Below are 16,461 nucleotides of genomic sequence, written 5' to 3'. Positions count from 1 at the left end.
AATCATTTCATAAATAAGTCCTCTTTTCCCTTCAGTCCTGCTCTTCTCCCTGTGTCTGAAGAGGCAATAACTTGGTGCACGTACTATCTGTAAAACCAGTACTTAGGTGTACACACAAATGGCACATAATATGGGTTTCTAGGAAACAAATGATACGTATTTCTGTAATTTTTCTTATTGACAATATGTGAGATCTAAAACTTGAAAAATACCTAATTTTTATATGCTGTGTTGTGTTTTTATACAGTTTATTCATTGAAGTCCATTCATGAACTAGAAAACAATTGCAGATAAGATCATTTCTATATGTTTTAGCAAGGAATTGAATAAAGGATATTTTGTAATTTGAAGAATTTTCAGAAGGCCAAGGAATTAGACTTCAGGGCTGTACAATCCAGAAAATAACAGGATAAAGGCCCAGATATACCACAAATACAAAAGCTCAGATACATGGTTTCTTGAACAGTACTTGAATGTAGTACTGTTCAAGAAAATCTGTTACTGCCACTTTATGCTCATCACCTAATGTTCTAAGGACTGGAAGCTAGAAACTTCAACAGCTGCTTAAGGGGAAACGAGTCACTCCTGCCACTGCGAATCCTATCCCTATGCCACTACCACCCCATTATGCTCACTTCTTCCACCTCCAAGATTCAGGTAGTGCCTGGTGGAACCTAGATTGCATGCTAACTCCCACCTGCAGTGGAGTCCAGGTGAAGTATGTGGATTGTAATGAGAAATCACAATTTGGGATGATATGACAGATTCATTCTTGTCTGCCATCATCTCACTGAATCTGGTGGAACAAGTACATTTGATGACCCTGGATGAAATCATGGACAGACCATACCCTGAGTCCACCATATAAATCAAAACTGTAAGCATTATGGATAGGGGACTTCCCTCCTTTAGCTCAGGCATGTTGCAGGGTGGGTGAGATGCCAAATGAGGAAAGAAGACATGGCTTCGCCTTTCTGGTCCTCTTTCTCATCTCCCAAGTTGCTGTCCCTAGTTTCTGATTGCTTGGATGGAACTTGAGTATTAGAAAGAGGTCTAGATCCTCCTTGCATGATAAGTCATAATGATCCTGTCACACTGCTCTCCACCCTTGGCTGTTCTCTGCTGGAGTACTTTTGTAAATTTCTTTGGAACCCCTTGATATATAAAAGAGACGATCTGTTCAACAATCTCACACTCCTTTTCTGATTTGTTCTACTTTAGTATTCTTTTTTTTTAATTTATCTTTAAAAAATAAGATTTTCTTATTGTGATGAATTACATCAATTTGAGTTAAATGTTTCCTCATGATTAGGTTCAGAATATGTATATCTGCATTTATGAATTTTCAACAAATACTGTATCTCTTCCAGGCATTATGTCAGGGAGTATATGATGTGACTGTCTTATTAGTGATGGTAACTTCAATTACCTAAGATTGTGCCTTCCAGGTTTCTCCACTGGAAAGAATATTTTTTTCTTTGTAGTAAGTAGTATGCAGGAAGGTGCTTTTAGATTAAGATAGATATCCCATTCTCCATCATATGTTTAAAATCCATTGATGGGGGCACCTGGGTGGCTCAGTTGGTTGAGCATCCAACTCTTGATTTCAGCTCAGGCCATGATCTCGTGGTTTATGGGATCCAGCCCCATATTGTCAGCGCAGAGCCTGCTGGGGATTCCCTCTCTGCCCCTCCTGTCCTCATGTGCTTGCATGCTCTTTCAAAATAAATAAACAAAATTTTTTTTAAATCCATTGATGATTCTTCATTGAATCAATTGTTACTATGATGGTCATACCCTATATGATTCTAATCCTTTTGGAATGTGTTTCATGGCTCAGCATGTTCTCAATTTATATAAAACTTATGTGTGCTTGAAAAATGCCCACCCATCTGGCTCAGTCCATTGAGCATCCGACTTGATTTCAGCTCAGGTCATGATCCCAGGGTCATGGGATCTTGCTCAGCATGGAGCTTACTGATTCTCTCTCTCTTCCTCTGCCCCTCCTCCCTGTTCATGCTCTCTCTCTAAAATAAATAAAATGAAAAAAAAATGTTTTTAATATCTACCCATCAACAAACTACTCGTGAGGCTGCTTTTTCTTTAAAGTTTATTTTTGAGAGAGAGAGAGAGCAGGGGAAGAATAGAGAATCCCAAGTAGGCTCCATGCTGTCAGTACAGAGCGTGACTCGGCTCAAATTCACAAACCATAAGATCATGACCTGAGCCAAAACTCAAAAGTCGGATACTTAACTGACTGAACCATCCAGGTGCCCCCCTCATAGGACTACTTCAAAATGTTGTGCAAATAATCAATTTGATAAATTAATATGTATAAAATGTTCAGAATATCTCGCGGTCCATTAGTTCGAGCCCCGCGTCAGGCTCTGGGCTGATGGCTCAGAGCCTGGAGCCTGTTTCCGATTCTGTGTCTCCCTCTCTCTCTGCCCCTCCCCCGTTCATGCTCTCTGTCTCTCTCTGTCCCAAAAATAAATAAACGTTGAAAAAAAAAAATTAAAAAAAAAAAAGTTCTTTAAAAAAAAAAAAATGTTCAGAATAGATCCTGAATGACCTGTAAACTGTTGATGAGGATGGTAATACACATACTCTTATGTAAAAAAAAAAAAAAAAAAAAAAGCTGCTGTTTTTATTACTACTTTCATCTAGAGTCATTAGTTTTCCATTCTTGTAATTTTTTTTCTTCAAGAAAAAATTTTTAACTTTATTTTTGAGAGTGAGAGCGTGGGTGGGAGCTAGGGAGAGACAGATAAAGAGGGGGGAACAGAAGATCTAAAGTGGGCTTTGCACTGACAGCAGCAAGCCTGGGGTAGGGGGTGGGGGGACTCACACTCAAACTGTGAGAACATGACCTGAATTGATGTCAGACATTCAACCAACCAAGCCACACAGTCACCCCCTATTATTGTATATTAGTACAATTGCAACAACATTCTATTGTGGAATTGACTCTTTGCTTTCAGGCATAGTCTCCTACAAGGAAGGAAATCCAAAGAGGAAATATTTTTTGTCTGCTAATATTCAAGAGGGAAACCCCTCTGAGTATGGGTAGAAACTGGCAATAACAGTTATCCATAATCTTGACTGCTTTTAAAGATTACTTGGCACATCTCAGAAATCAACATATTGCGACAATTATTATGGAAGTGTGACAACATAAAACTGGGAGGATCCACATAGGATAACTAAACAAGCAGAATGACTAGAGAAGTGAAGAGACAAAGATTAGTTACTGTATATGTGCTTATTTCTGCTGTCTCCCTAAAGTCTTGTTAAAATGACAGTAACAGAAAGTACAAATCAAAAGAACAGAGGATGGAAGGGGCCATAACAGTAGAAACAAATGTCAAGATGGAAGATGGAAAGCATACGGAAGGTTGTCACCTAAGAAGCTACAGGAAGTCTTGAAGAAGAAAATCTCATAGGAAAGTGAGATATTTTGTACCACAAAATACCAGAAAGGCCCCCAGCAATCCCATTGCAGCAATAATAGTGACAACAGAGACAGCTGGGCCAGTTCCTAAAATTCCAAGGGAGGAAAATCCTCTTTGACCACAGGATCTGTGTTTCCAAGAACATATAGGGAGTCCCATTGCTTTTTTTTCTATCTTTTTACTGCTTGGCCCTACACGTTGGCAGGAAATGAACAGCAGACAAAAAAGCCAATGCTTCACCTTTCTACCCAGAAGAAAGGGAGAAATGGTCTCTGAATTGGAATATGTTGGGAAGATCAGAGAAAATGGAGCATAAGAAAACAATCCCATAAAATTTTGTATGAACTGGAAGCACCCCCCAAGCTGTGCATTCATCAATCTGACCCTAAATAGCATACTAAGACTTTGAGAACTAAAATATAGGGTAGACCACCACCCAGGTCTCAGACTGGCCACTAGGTGGCACAGACGTGGAACAGCTCTGAAGAGAACTACAAAGATTAAAAATTAAACTGAGGTTGAAGCCACAGCTTACAGAAGGTAAGCAGGAGCTTGTGGCCTGAAACTTACTGGGTTGATTGCCTGCTACACAAACAAAAAATGCTTTAAACGAGACCCAGAGAAATATAATAGTTAAAATGACCAAGATACAATCCAAAATTACTATAGATAGAATGAGGAAAATCATGTCATCTCACAGAGGAAGAGATAATAAATGACACCAATTCTGAGATAATAACAGGTGTTGGAATTAAGAGACAAAGCCTCTAAAGCAACTCTCATAGCCAAACTCCAAGAACAAGGGGCAAATACACTTGAAACAAATGGAAAAATAGAAACTCTGAAAAGAAATCAAAGATACAAAAAATATCTAAATGGAAATTTTAGAACTGAAAATTACAGTAACAAAAGTTCACCATATGGGCTCAATATCAGAATGAAAATGATAGAGGAAAGATTAAGTGAACTTGAAAATTGATTAATGGAAATATTCTAATCTGTATAACAGAAAAAAACAGTTGAAAGAAATTATCAGGAAGAAATTATAACAATTTCCACAATCTCCTCCAGAAAATGAAAGCATGAGAAAACTCTAATAACCCATTCTATAAGCCAACATTATTTTAATACCAATCCCAGATAAAAATATTATAAGAAAGGAAAACTACAGATCAATGTCTCTCATGAATAATAGATGCAAAAATTCTCACAAATAATATTTTAGCAAATCAAATCCAACAATGTATTTAAAAAATTATACCATGACCAAATGGGATTTATTCTAACTGATCAACATTCAGAAATTAATCGATGTAGGGATGCCTGGGTGGCTCTGTCACTTAAGTGTCCAATTCTTGATTTCAGCTCAGGTCATGATCTCATGGTTCATGAGATTGAACCCCATGTCAGGCTCTGTGCTGTCAGTGTGGAGCCTCCTTGAGATTCTCTCCCTCTTTCTCTGCCCCTCCCCTGTTTGCATGTGCTTTCTCTTTCTCTTTTTCTTTCTCTCTCTCTCTCTCTCTCTGTCTCAAAATAAATGAATAAATTTAAGAAAAAATCAATTGATGTAATCCATCACATCAACAGACTAAAGAAGAAAGATCGTGGGATTTTATCAATGATACAGGAAGAGTATTTGACAAAATCTGACATTCATTCATGACAAAACATTCCCAGAAAATTAGGAGAAGAGGAGAATTTCTTCAACTTGATAAAGGCATCTACAAAAACCCCACAGTTAACATCATATTTAATGGGGAGAAACTGAATGCTTTTTCCCTCAAATCAGGAATGAAGCAAGGATATCCTCTTTTACCAATCCTTTTCAACATCATACTGGAAATCCTAAGTAGTTAAAAAAGACAAGAAAATAAATAAAAGGTATACAGATTGGAAAGAAAAAATACAATTTTCTTTGTTCACAGAGGACACAATTGCCTGTACAATCCCAAAGGATCAACAAAACTTCATTCTTTTGTCTTGAATTGACCAATCCAGCCTTAGCCCAGAAAACATGAAGCACTCTGCCACAGACCCTAATGCAGGCATGTGTCCCAGATCCTATCTCTCTCTCTGTGCTGTGGCTTGACTTCCAACATAGGCCTTCAACGTGTGCTTTGTACTTTCTCCAGGACCTGTGAGTAATAATTTATTTCAGTTTCTCTTATAGTTGTTTATTGAACCATGGCTCACTCTCCAGCACCCTTGTGCTCCACTTAACAAATGTGAATTTGACAGATTCATAACAAAATCTAAGAAAATACGTACAGGATCTATATGAAGAAAACTATAAAACTGATAAAAGAAATCAAAGATCTGGGGGCACCTGGGTGGCTCAGTCAGTTAGGCATCCGACTTCAGCTCAAGTCACGATCTTACGGCTTGTGGATTCACGCCCTGCGTGGGGTTCTGTGCTGATGGCTCAGAGCCTGGAGCCTGCTTCAGATTCTGTGTCTCCCTCTCTCTCTGCCCCTCCCCTCTCACACTCTGTCTCTGTCTCTCTGTCAAAAATAAATAAACATTAAAAATAATAATAAAAAAAAGAAATCAAAGATCTAAATAAATGGAGAGATGATCCAGGTTCATGAATTAGAATACTCAGTATTGTGAAGAAGTCAACTGTTCCACACTTGATCTACAGATTTAACACAATCCCAATCAAAATTCCAGAAAGCTACTTTGTAGATATCAGCAAAGTTATTCTAAAATTTATATGGACAAGCAAAATCCCCAGAGTAGCCAGAACAAATTTGTAAGGCTCACATTACACATTTTCAAGACTTACTATAAAGCTACAGTAATCAAGACCACAAGGTATTTGAGAAAGAATAGAAAGAATGCATCCATTAAACAGAATAGGTCCAGAAATGGACCCACACAAATATAGTCAACAGTGCTTTGACAAAGGAGCAAAGTCAATTTAATAGCAAAAGGATAGTCTTTGGGGGCATCTGGCTGACTCAGTTGGTAGAGCATGTGACTCTTGATCTTGGGGTTGTGGTTTGAGCCCCATGTTGGGTGTAGAGATTACTTAAAATCTTAAAGAAAAATAAAGGATAGTCTTTTTAACAAATGGTGCTGAAACAATTGGATGTACATCTTTAAAAATAAACACAGACCTTATATCTTATGGAAAACTTATTTCAAAGTTTTACCATATGTAGATGTATAGATGTATTTTTTACCTTTTCTAGGAAAAACACTCATTTTCAAAAGTAGTTTTGTTTTGCTGTAAAGATATATGTAACTATATGCCTATGGGGAGGTTTTGTTTTTTCCCTTTATCTAAAGGAAACCAATGCAAATCATGTTGCCTGAAGATGTTCACTTTAGTTAAATAGTAAAACATTTAAAACCTAAAATTTTCACTTATAAAATTATGGAAAATCAAAATTGTGTCATATTGTGGCAATTATTTTTAACAGCACCAGATAAGAAAAACTAAAATTTTATTGCAGTGAATGGCTGACATTTATGAAGATGGCCCCAAATTAGAAAGTAACAGAAGGTTCTTTAGTTGCAATTTGATTGATTTCTCCTTCTTAGTATTTACAAGCTTTATATTCTTTTAAAGGATATTATTCCGGGGCACCTAGATGGCTCAGTTGGTTGAGACTCAGACTTCGGCTCAGGTCATGATCTCACAGTTCGAGCCCCACATTGGGCTCACTGCTGTCAGTGCAGAGCCCATTTCAGATCCTCTGTCCCCCCTCTCTATCCCTCTCCTGCTCGTGCTCTCTCAAAAATAAATAAATAAACATTAAAAAAAAAAAAGACATTATTCTGTGGCTGGGAATGGAGGAATAGAAAAAGAACTGTTAGGTAAGAGAAAAAAATTAATGTTTCTTAGTATAAAGGTAAATTGGGTCATTTTATATTGGTTCTTAACAAATTATTAATACACATGTACTAAGGTGAAAGGGCTTTCTCTGCCCATCTACTACTCTCATACAAATGCAATGGCCCAGAACTTCTTACCATTTTAATCACAGGGCAGTTCAGCCCTTTCGAAAGAGATGTACTAATCTGATTACATTGCAGTTTATTCCCTACTCTACTGCCAACTCCCACTCTTCATCTTTCATTCAGTTATATGGGAAAGATCCAGGAAAAATTCAAGATAATGCCCTACTCCAATAGAAGTGGTAAGCTAATGGATAAATCAAACCAAAGTGAAATCCTAACAGGGGCACTTCCCTGGCTCAGTTAGTAGAGCATGTGACTCTTGACCTCAAGGTTGTAAGTTTGAATGCCACTTTATGTGTAGAGATTATTTGAAAATACAATCTTAAGGGGTGACTGACTGGCTCAGTCAGAAAAGCATGCAACTCTTGATCCTGGGGTCATGAGTTCAAGCCCCACATTGGGTATAAAGATTACTTAAAACTTTTTAAAAAATCTTTAATGTGAAACTATAAGAGAAATAATTGACATCACAGGCAACCTTAAAATTTTAAGTGACAACATAAAAAACTAAGTGTATACTATAATTACAATGATTTTCACCTCCCAGTTATTTATCCATTTGCCTGTTTTGTTTCCAGTTTTTGGCTATTATAAATGTGTAATATATTCTTTCTTAATTGAAGTACAGTTGACATCTGTATAATACATGCTTCATTGAACTGGGGAGATTCCCTGAGATAACTCTTTCAATATTCATCCCTTCTGTGAATACAAAAGAAAAAAAAATCACTTGTGCTAATTTACCTCCCTATTTAGTACAATAGGTCTTGCTTTCATTTGTAAACCACAATTTCACTATTATAGAGCCTGGTGGCTTTTGAGGGCCAGGGGTATCTTTAGACTTCTTCCAGAATTCAGGCATGCAGAAATGTTATATTAAGGGAAATGGTGATTTTTTTCAAGAGAATAAAGTACTGATTATTAAGCCTGAAACAATCTGTTAATGGCTTACAGCAAAAATGGAAAGTAATTAGTTCTCCTTTTTTTTTAACGTTTATTTATTTTTGAGACAGAGCATGAATGGGGGAGGGTCAGAGAGAGAGGGAGACACAGAATCGGAAGCAGGCTCCAGGCTCTGAGCCATCAGCCCAGAGCCCGACGCGGGGCTCGAACTCACGGATGGTGAGATCATGACCTGAGCTGAAGTTGGACGCCCAATTGACTGAGCCACCCAGGCGCCCCGTAGTTCTCTGTTTTTGATTGAACTAAAAAAACATTGTCATGGGTGATCTTAAGGCTTTGATTAAGTGAACAAATGTACAACTTCATTAGTGTTGAATCCAAGTTAGCTTGTGGTCACTCAGTTAAAAACTTGAACTCCAAAAATACCCTGCATATCTTCATGCTAACATTTTTATTGAGGTTTTATATAGTTAAAATGTGTCAGTGTCCTCCAGCCGATTACCACCAGGAACATTCCTTATATGCAAACAAGCTGGGTTTACTGCTCATTGAAGCAAACGGGAACACACAATATTGAGTTTGTGTTTATTAACTTAGAGAAGGTTTAAGGAAATGGGGCTTTGTTCTGGATTGGATGTTGTCAGGAATCAGGTTAATTCCATAACTGCATATCTTAATAAATCTTATCTATAAGGAGAGAAGACTAAAGGAAGGTTAAAATGGTAGTTGGTAAAGAAATGGCAGTCATTTCATATCAGATAAAGGGTTAGTATCCAAACTCTATAAAGTTTTCAAACTCAACACCCAAAAAGCAAAAAATCCAGTGAAGAAATGGGCAGAAGACATAGACACTTTTTCAAAACCATCCAGATGGCTAATAGACACATGAAAAGATGCTCAACAGCACTCATCACTAGAGAAATACAAATCAAAACCACAATGAGATACCACCTCACATACCTGTCAGAATGGCTAAAATTAACTCAGGCAACAATAGATGCAGGTGCGGATGCGGAGAAAGGGGAACCCTCTTATACTCTTGTGGGAAAGCAAACTGGTGCAGCCACTCTGGAAAATAGTATGCAGGTTCCTCAAAAAGTTAAAAATAGAACTACCCTATGACCCAGCAATTGCACTACTAGGTATTTATCCAAAGGATACACAAATGCTGATTCGAAGGGGCACATGCCCCCCAATGTTTACAGCAGTGCTATCAACAATAGCCAGATTATGGAAGGAGCCATTGACTGATGAATGGATAAAGAAGATGTGGTATATGTATACAATGGAATATTACTCAGCAATCAAAAAGAATGAAATCTTGCCATTTGCAACAATGTGGATGGAACTAGAGTGTATTATATTATGCTAAGCAAAATAAATCAGAGAAAGACAAATATTATATGATTTCACTCATATGTGGAATTTAAGGAACACAACAGATAAACATAGGGGATGGGAAGGAAAAATAAAAACAGAGAGGGGGGCAAACCATAAAAGACTCTTAAATACATGGAACAAACTGAAGGTTGCTGGAGGGGAGGTGGATGGGAGGGATGGGCTAAATGGGTGATGGACATTAAGGAAGGTACCTTTGGGATGAACACTGGGTATTATATGGAAGTGATGAATCACTGGTTCTACTTCTGAAACCAATACTACACTGTATGTTAACTAACTTAAATTCAAATAAATTAAAAAAAATAATTTAAAAAAGAAGTGGCAGTCATTCATACTATCCAGGAATATATTTAGCGTTCTGTGGTTTGAATGTTCATGTTTTGTCTGTGTTTAGATACGATTACAGAGTAATTTTGTTTTTGTCTTGGTCCATCAGGGTCACAGAACTGCGTATCTAATGTCGATGTTATGTGAAATCACTTATGATCAACAGGAAAACACCAAGATGTAGTTAATAGTACCAGGCTACCTCCCACATATCAGCAGCAGCTTTTCTCTTTCTTAAGTGCATAAAGAGCATAAATCTTAAGTGTACAGCTTGATGTCATTTTATCAACTTTATTAAGTTATATACAATGAATTACACTCATTTTAAGTATACAGCAAAGTTTTGAAAGGTGATACCCATGTAACTACCATGACAATTAAGATGCAGAACATTACCATTGCTTGAGAAAGTTCTTCATGGCCCTGTAGTTAACCTCTCCCACCATACCTTGTTCCAGACAACCACTGATCTGCTTTCTGTCACTGTAGATTAGCTTGCATTTTCTGGAATTTCAAAAAAAAAAGCAATCATACAGTATTTCTCCATTTGTGTATTGCTTTTTCACTTAGAGTGCTTTTGGCATATGGTTTTATTTCTTTTGGGTATATTAGCAGGAGTGGAATTCCTCAGTTAGTTGTTAAGTTTGTATTTTACTCTATTAGAAATTGCTGAGGCACCTGGGTGGCTCAGTTGGTTAAGCATCAGACTTCAGCTCAAGTCATGCTCTCATGGTTTGTGAGTTCAAGCCCCACATCAGGCTCTGTGCTGACAGCTCTGAGCCTGGAGCCTGCTTCTGATTCTGTGTCTCCCTCTCTCTCTGCCCCTGCCCCGCTCATGCTCTGTCTCTCTCTCTCTCTCAAAAATAAACATTAAAAAAAAAAAAAAAGAAAAGAAATTGCTAACCTGTCCTCAACAGAGGTCATTTCATTTTACATTCCCATAAACAGTATTGGAGAGTTCTAGTTGCTCCATATTCTCACCAACACTTTGTATTGTCAATTTTTCCCCCTCCCCCACCCTCAGCCTGTACTGTCAATCTTTTTAATTTTACCTATTCTATTGCTTGAGTTGCAGTCTCTCATTGTGGGTTTTTGGTTTTGTTTTTTAAGTAAGCTCCATGCCCAACATGCCCAACTCATGACACTGAGATCAAGAGTTGGATGCTCTACTGCCTGAGCCAGGTACCCCTCATTGTGGTTTTAACTGGCATTTCCGTGATAACTAATGATGTTGAGCATCCTTTTGTGTGCATACTGGCCACTCTTGTATCTTCTTTTTGAAATACCATTAAGACTGAAGGTTTTTGTTGTAGGTCAGTATTTACCTCAAAAAACCAAATAGGGACCAGAGAATGTATTGGTTCTGAATGTATTGGTTACTGCAGAGAAATAGTAACATTTGGGACACTGAAGAGGTAGAAGTCTTAAGACTATACACCTGAATAATGGAAAGGTAGAAGAACCTATTGTCTTAAAAAATATGATCTAAAAGACACGATTTTTAGAGAGGAGGGACATCTTTCCTGTAGTTGAGATTTGACCTTAAGACTTGCTTCAATAGAGACACAAAAACTTAGGGAACTGAGGAGAATCAATTAAAAAAAAAAAAAAAACCCTGAATATGGGAGGCACCAGGGTGGCTCAAGTAGATTGAACATCCAACTTTAGCTCAGGTCATGAGTTCAGCTCATGAGTTCAACTCATAGTTCATGAGTTCAAGCCCTGCATTAGGCTCTCTGCTGTCAGAGCAGAGCCCACTTTGGATCCTCTGTTTACCTCTCTCTGCCCCTCCCCCGCTGTACTCTCTCAAAAATAAACACTAAAAAAAAACACCAAAATACCACTGCCTGTGCCAAGAGCTTCCTTCTTCAAAAAAAAAAAAAAAAAAAAGAAATCTGAATATTGAATATTTAATAAGTGCTTCCAGATAGTTGGTTTTCATTTCTTTTCAAATGTCTTTATCAAAATCTCCTGCTCCTCCTACTTCAGATGAAACATAGAGTAAGAAGATAACCACCAAAATACTCTGGGATATATAGTTTGTAGCTTAGCAAATAAGTCTGGCTTAAATTTTGTGTATTGTGTGTGCACCAAAACCCAGGACAATGGCTTAAATCTGAAGTGGGCACTGGATAATAAAATGCTCAACTGTTGAGAGAGACAAGCTGGGCACAGCCATATGAAACAAATAAAAAACTTCCCATAACAGTATAATAATGACATGTTTGTTTCTATCCTTTGGTGTAATAGAATATTTTCACTTGTTTCCTTTTCCAATAATACTTTTGAACTGCTTTAGACATTATCTTTCTTATATATTGGTAAAACAGAATACAGGCAAAACATAAAATTCATTTTGACTTATAGCTCTGCTCTTATCAAGCCCATATTCTTGGTGCCAGGCCAATGTGATGACATCAAATACCCACTCAACAAAAAAGCTTTTGAGCATGGACTGTATAGGACTTTACTTGCAAGCAACAGCACATTTTCAGACTTGTAGATGATCTCTGGGACCCTGGAATGTCCTGCCTGAGAGGGGTTTCTTTGTTTGCTTGGGAGCTTTGGCCACCAGATAGTCTAGCAGTGTGAATTACGATGGGGCTTTGGGACACATCACATCAGTTGTGACCTCTGAAGGAACTGGAGACTAAAGGTATGAGCTCAAACCTTCAGAAAGAGCTGGAGACTAAAGATCAGCCTCATGGGAAGAATGTGATTGAGCCCCAGGAAAAACTCTGGCAACCAAAGGCTCAGGCAAGCTTTCCTGTGGGAATTATCATGTCATAACCAGGAGAGGTAATGCCATCTCTGACTCCACAGGGAGAGGATGACTGGAAGCTCCACATTTGGATCCCTCCCACAGTTTTCCTTGCACGTCTCTTCCTGCACATCACATTAGCTGATTCTAATTTGTACCTTTTCACTGTAACAAAAATCATAAGTGCACTGTTTTCCTGAGTTCTGTGAGTTGTTCTACTGAATTACTGAACCTAAGAGTGGTCATAGGAAGCCCTGAATTTGTCAGGAAATTTGTATAATTCATCACATCAGAAAATTAAAGAAGAAACAGATGTTCACACCAATAGATATTTAATGGCTTCTGGCAATGGCAGGGATTAAGTAAAAGAGGGACTGAGTGAAATTAGTTATGTATAACAAAGACTATTTATATCAAGAAGCATTACATTAAATGTTTAAATAGGGGCGCCTGGGTGGCTCAGTCGGTCAAGCGTCCGACTTCAGCTCAGGTCACGATCTCACGGTCCGTGAGTTCGAGCCCCGCGTCGGGCTCTGGGCTGATGGCTCAGAGCCTGGAGCCTGCTTCTGATTCTGTGTCTCCCTCTCTCTCTCTGCCCCTCCCCTGTTCATGCTCTGTCTCTGTCTCAAAAATAAATAAACGTTAAAAAAATAAAAAAAAAATAAATGTTTAAATAGATACATGATTTCCATTAAATTGACAAAACGAGAGAATGCATCACCCACTAATACTCAACTTTATTCTGAAAATACCAGCTACTGCTATGAGAAATGTAAATAAAATAAATATAAATATTGAGGGGACTTATTTCTATTTGCAAATACCATGACCACATGGCAGAAAACATAAGACTAAATATAAATAAAAAGAGTAAGATTATCTGGTAAGGTTGAAAATAAAACTATATCTAAATTTAAAATGTTAGCAAAATAATGAATGCCATAACATAGTTATAACACAAGACACCTTGATAGAAAACAATTCCAATATTTGTAAATGTGTAGTACCTGGAATATCTTACAAATCATGAAAAATCAATGAGATAATCCCAAAGAAATAGAAAAAATGCATGAATAAAAAAAGCACTGTAAGAAAAACGACTGGCCAATAAACATATATGAAAAAGATGCTCAACTCACTTAAAAATTTTTTTTGTGTTTACTTTTGAGAGCGAGAGAGACAGAGCACAAGCCAGGAGGGACAGAGAGAGGGAGACACAAAATCCAAAGCAAGCTCCAGGCTCTGACCTGTCAGCAGAGCCCAGCACAGGGTTTGAACTCATGGACCATGAGATCATGACCTGAGCCAAAGTCGGACGCTTAACTCTCTGAGCCACCCAGGTGCCCAACTCATTTGTAATCAGAGAATTAAATGTTGAAACCAATAACAGAAGAAAATATGGATGCCCATTTCAATGATCAGAGGGATTCAAAATTAGTGCAGTGTTGAAGAATAATATGTATGTATGGCTGACCGTGAACAATTTCACTTCTAGATACGCACCTTAGATTCCTACACCCATTAAAGAAATCAGAAAATACACAAAATGATATTCAATATAGCATTTTTATTACAACTGAAAATGGTTTATGTCCTAATCACTATTTAACAGACTATTTAATCATGTCTAATATACACATATCAAGGACCAAGCTATAATCTTCTACATTCTACAGAAAAGCACTAACCCTCAATTCAAGCAGGAAGCTTTTCAGAATATGATGTGAGCTGCAAAGAAAAGTGTCCTTCCTTACCTCCTCCCGACACAATCACTCACCATAATGTCTGAAATGATGTCCTTGAAGACATTCATTGTGGTAATGGAAGCATCTACCAAAGTGGTTCACATTCTAAAGATGGTAAGAGATACTGGGAATGAGAATTCTACAATGAATTAAGTTTGAGATACCCTGTGTTAAGTAATCATCTCTTTACTATATCTTTTGACAAACTGATAATGTGTATTTGGATTTCCCCAAAGGTAGATTTTTTAATGCCTTGCTGAATTTACACATTTTCCCGAGAAATCGTTTTTTGCCCCAAATACCAAGGACTACTATTCCCCAAAACAAGCTTATGGAGAATGTTGGATTAAGACCCTACACTCTGTTAAACATTGGTCCCCTGGAGATATCAGATACTTGGGAAAGGCAACACATGGATTAGTCAAGACAGATTTTGTAATAAATTCTAAATACACCTTATTTAGAATTAAGATGGGTAGAATCTTCATAAAGGAAGTTGATCTAGATTTTGCTTTTTAGGAGCGATCTTCATCTAGGTTTGTATCAGGATTAACTGTGCGGAATTAATTGGTAGAATTTTGTGAAAGATTATCTATTCTTTAAAGCTTTTACCTATACAACTACCAGAGTTTTTTCTTAAACAGGGTGTTCATATACACACATTTGCTTCTTGGTCTATTTGAGTCAACTGTCATAACAGAACCCTACAGCAAAAAATAAGTAACCCTTTTGTATTTATGTACTAGAATACATATAGCACAGATATACAGTATTACCTTATAATTAAAACAAATTTTTCTTGATAATCTGTAGCTATGCCACCTTTGTCAATATTCTAAATGTATTATCTTTCATTTTCTTTTTCTTAATTAGATCCTCCAGAACCTAGTCATTATTAACATTGGTTAAAATCCACTACTGTCTAATCCTTAATTTCTATTTTTAGTTGTGCTCTACTTCTCTTGTGTAGGTTTTATTTTTTTCTGTTTCTGGTTTCTTGACATAAATACTTACTCATTCCCTTAACACATTTATTTATCTGACAGGCGTAGATAAGGTGAAGATGATGAAGACTGGCCCCACAAACGAAATTTCCTTAATGCATTAAAGGGGATGAATTTCTCACCGAACAGAATTCTGGTGACATCTGACAAGTTTAGATAGACACATCTCATCAACAATCATTTCTAAGTCTATAAATTTCGGTTTTGATTTTAGACATTTTATTATGGAAGCTTTCAAACACATTAAAGAAGTAGAAAATAGAAAATATTAGAACAATGACCCCCCCCCCCAAAAAAAAACAAACCACTACCCTTCAGTAATTAACATTTTATTACTCTACTTCCCAACTCTCTGTGCCAATTCTTTTTCTTTTGCTGGAGTCTTCTAATGCAAATGCAGTATCTTACCATTTCATAAGTATAGAAGTATGTATCTCTAACACTTAGAACCTTTTATTTTTTAATAACCACAATAACATTATCCCTAACAAAATGAGTATTTCTAAATATCATCTAATACTCAGTGCGTGTCCACATTTTCCCCAGTGTCTCCAAAATGTCTTTTTACATTTTGTGTAAACTAGGTCCAAGTAATGCCCATGTACTGAATTTAGTTGATAGGTCTCTTAGGTCTCTTTTAATCAATTAACAGTTGCCCTTACCTTTTCTTTTTCATATCACTCATTAAGTTGAAGAAATCAGATCATTTATTTTGTAGAATTTTACAGTTCTGGGTCTGCTTGGCTGCTTCCTTCTGGTGCCATTTACTTTGTTCAGCTATTCCCCAAATTCTTGTTTTAAAGAATTTGATTTAAAGGTTTGCTTTCTTCAGTTCATTGTTTTGGCAGTAAGGCTTTGTAGGTGGTGGTGTGTACTTCCTATTGCATTTTATCAGGAGGTGG

The 16,461-nt window shown here is 37.1% G+C and overlaps 1 long non-coding RNA gene across 1 annotated transcript; it reads right to left on the bottom strand.

Annotated features, from left to right (window-relative positions):
* Positions 1-14,357: 14,357 nt before the first annotated feature.
* LOC115502532 lies at positions 14,358-15,813 on the bottom strand. The gene is made up of 2 exons (XR_003965121.1): positions 15,011-15,813; positions 14,358-14,660 (listed from the first exon to the last, which is right to left on the bottom strand). It is a non-coding gene; the product is annotated as an uncharacterized LOC115502532 (long non-coding RNA).
* Between the last annotated feature and the right edge of the window lie 648 nt (positions 15,814-16,461).

The sequence above is a fragment of the Lynx canadensis genome, chromosome E2 (genome assembly GCF_007474595.2).
Source record: "Lynx canadensis isolate LIC74 chromosome E2, mLynCan4.pri.v2, whole genome shotgun sequence".
NCBI classification, from domain to species: domain Eukaryota; kingdom Metazoa; phylum Chordata; class Mammalia; order Carnivora; family Felidae; genus Lynx; species Lynx canadensis.
The sequence above is the reverse complement of the archived record's forward strand: the minus strand, read 5'-3'. Positions and strand labels throughout refer to the sequence as shown.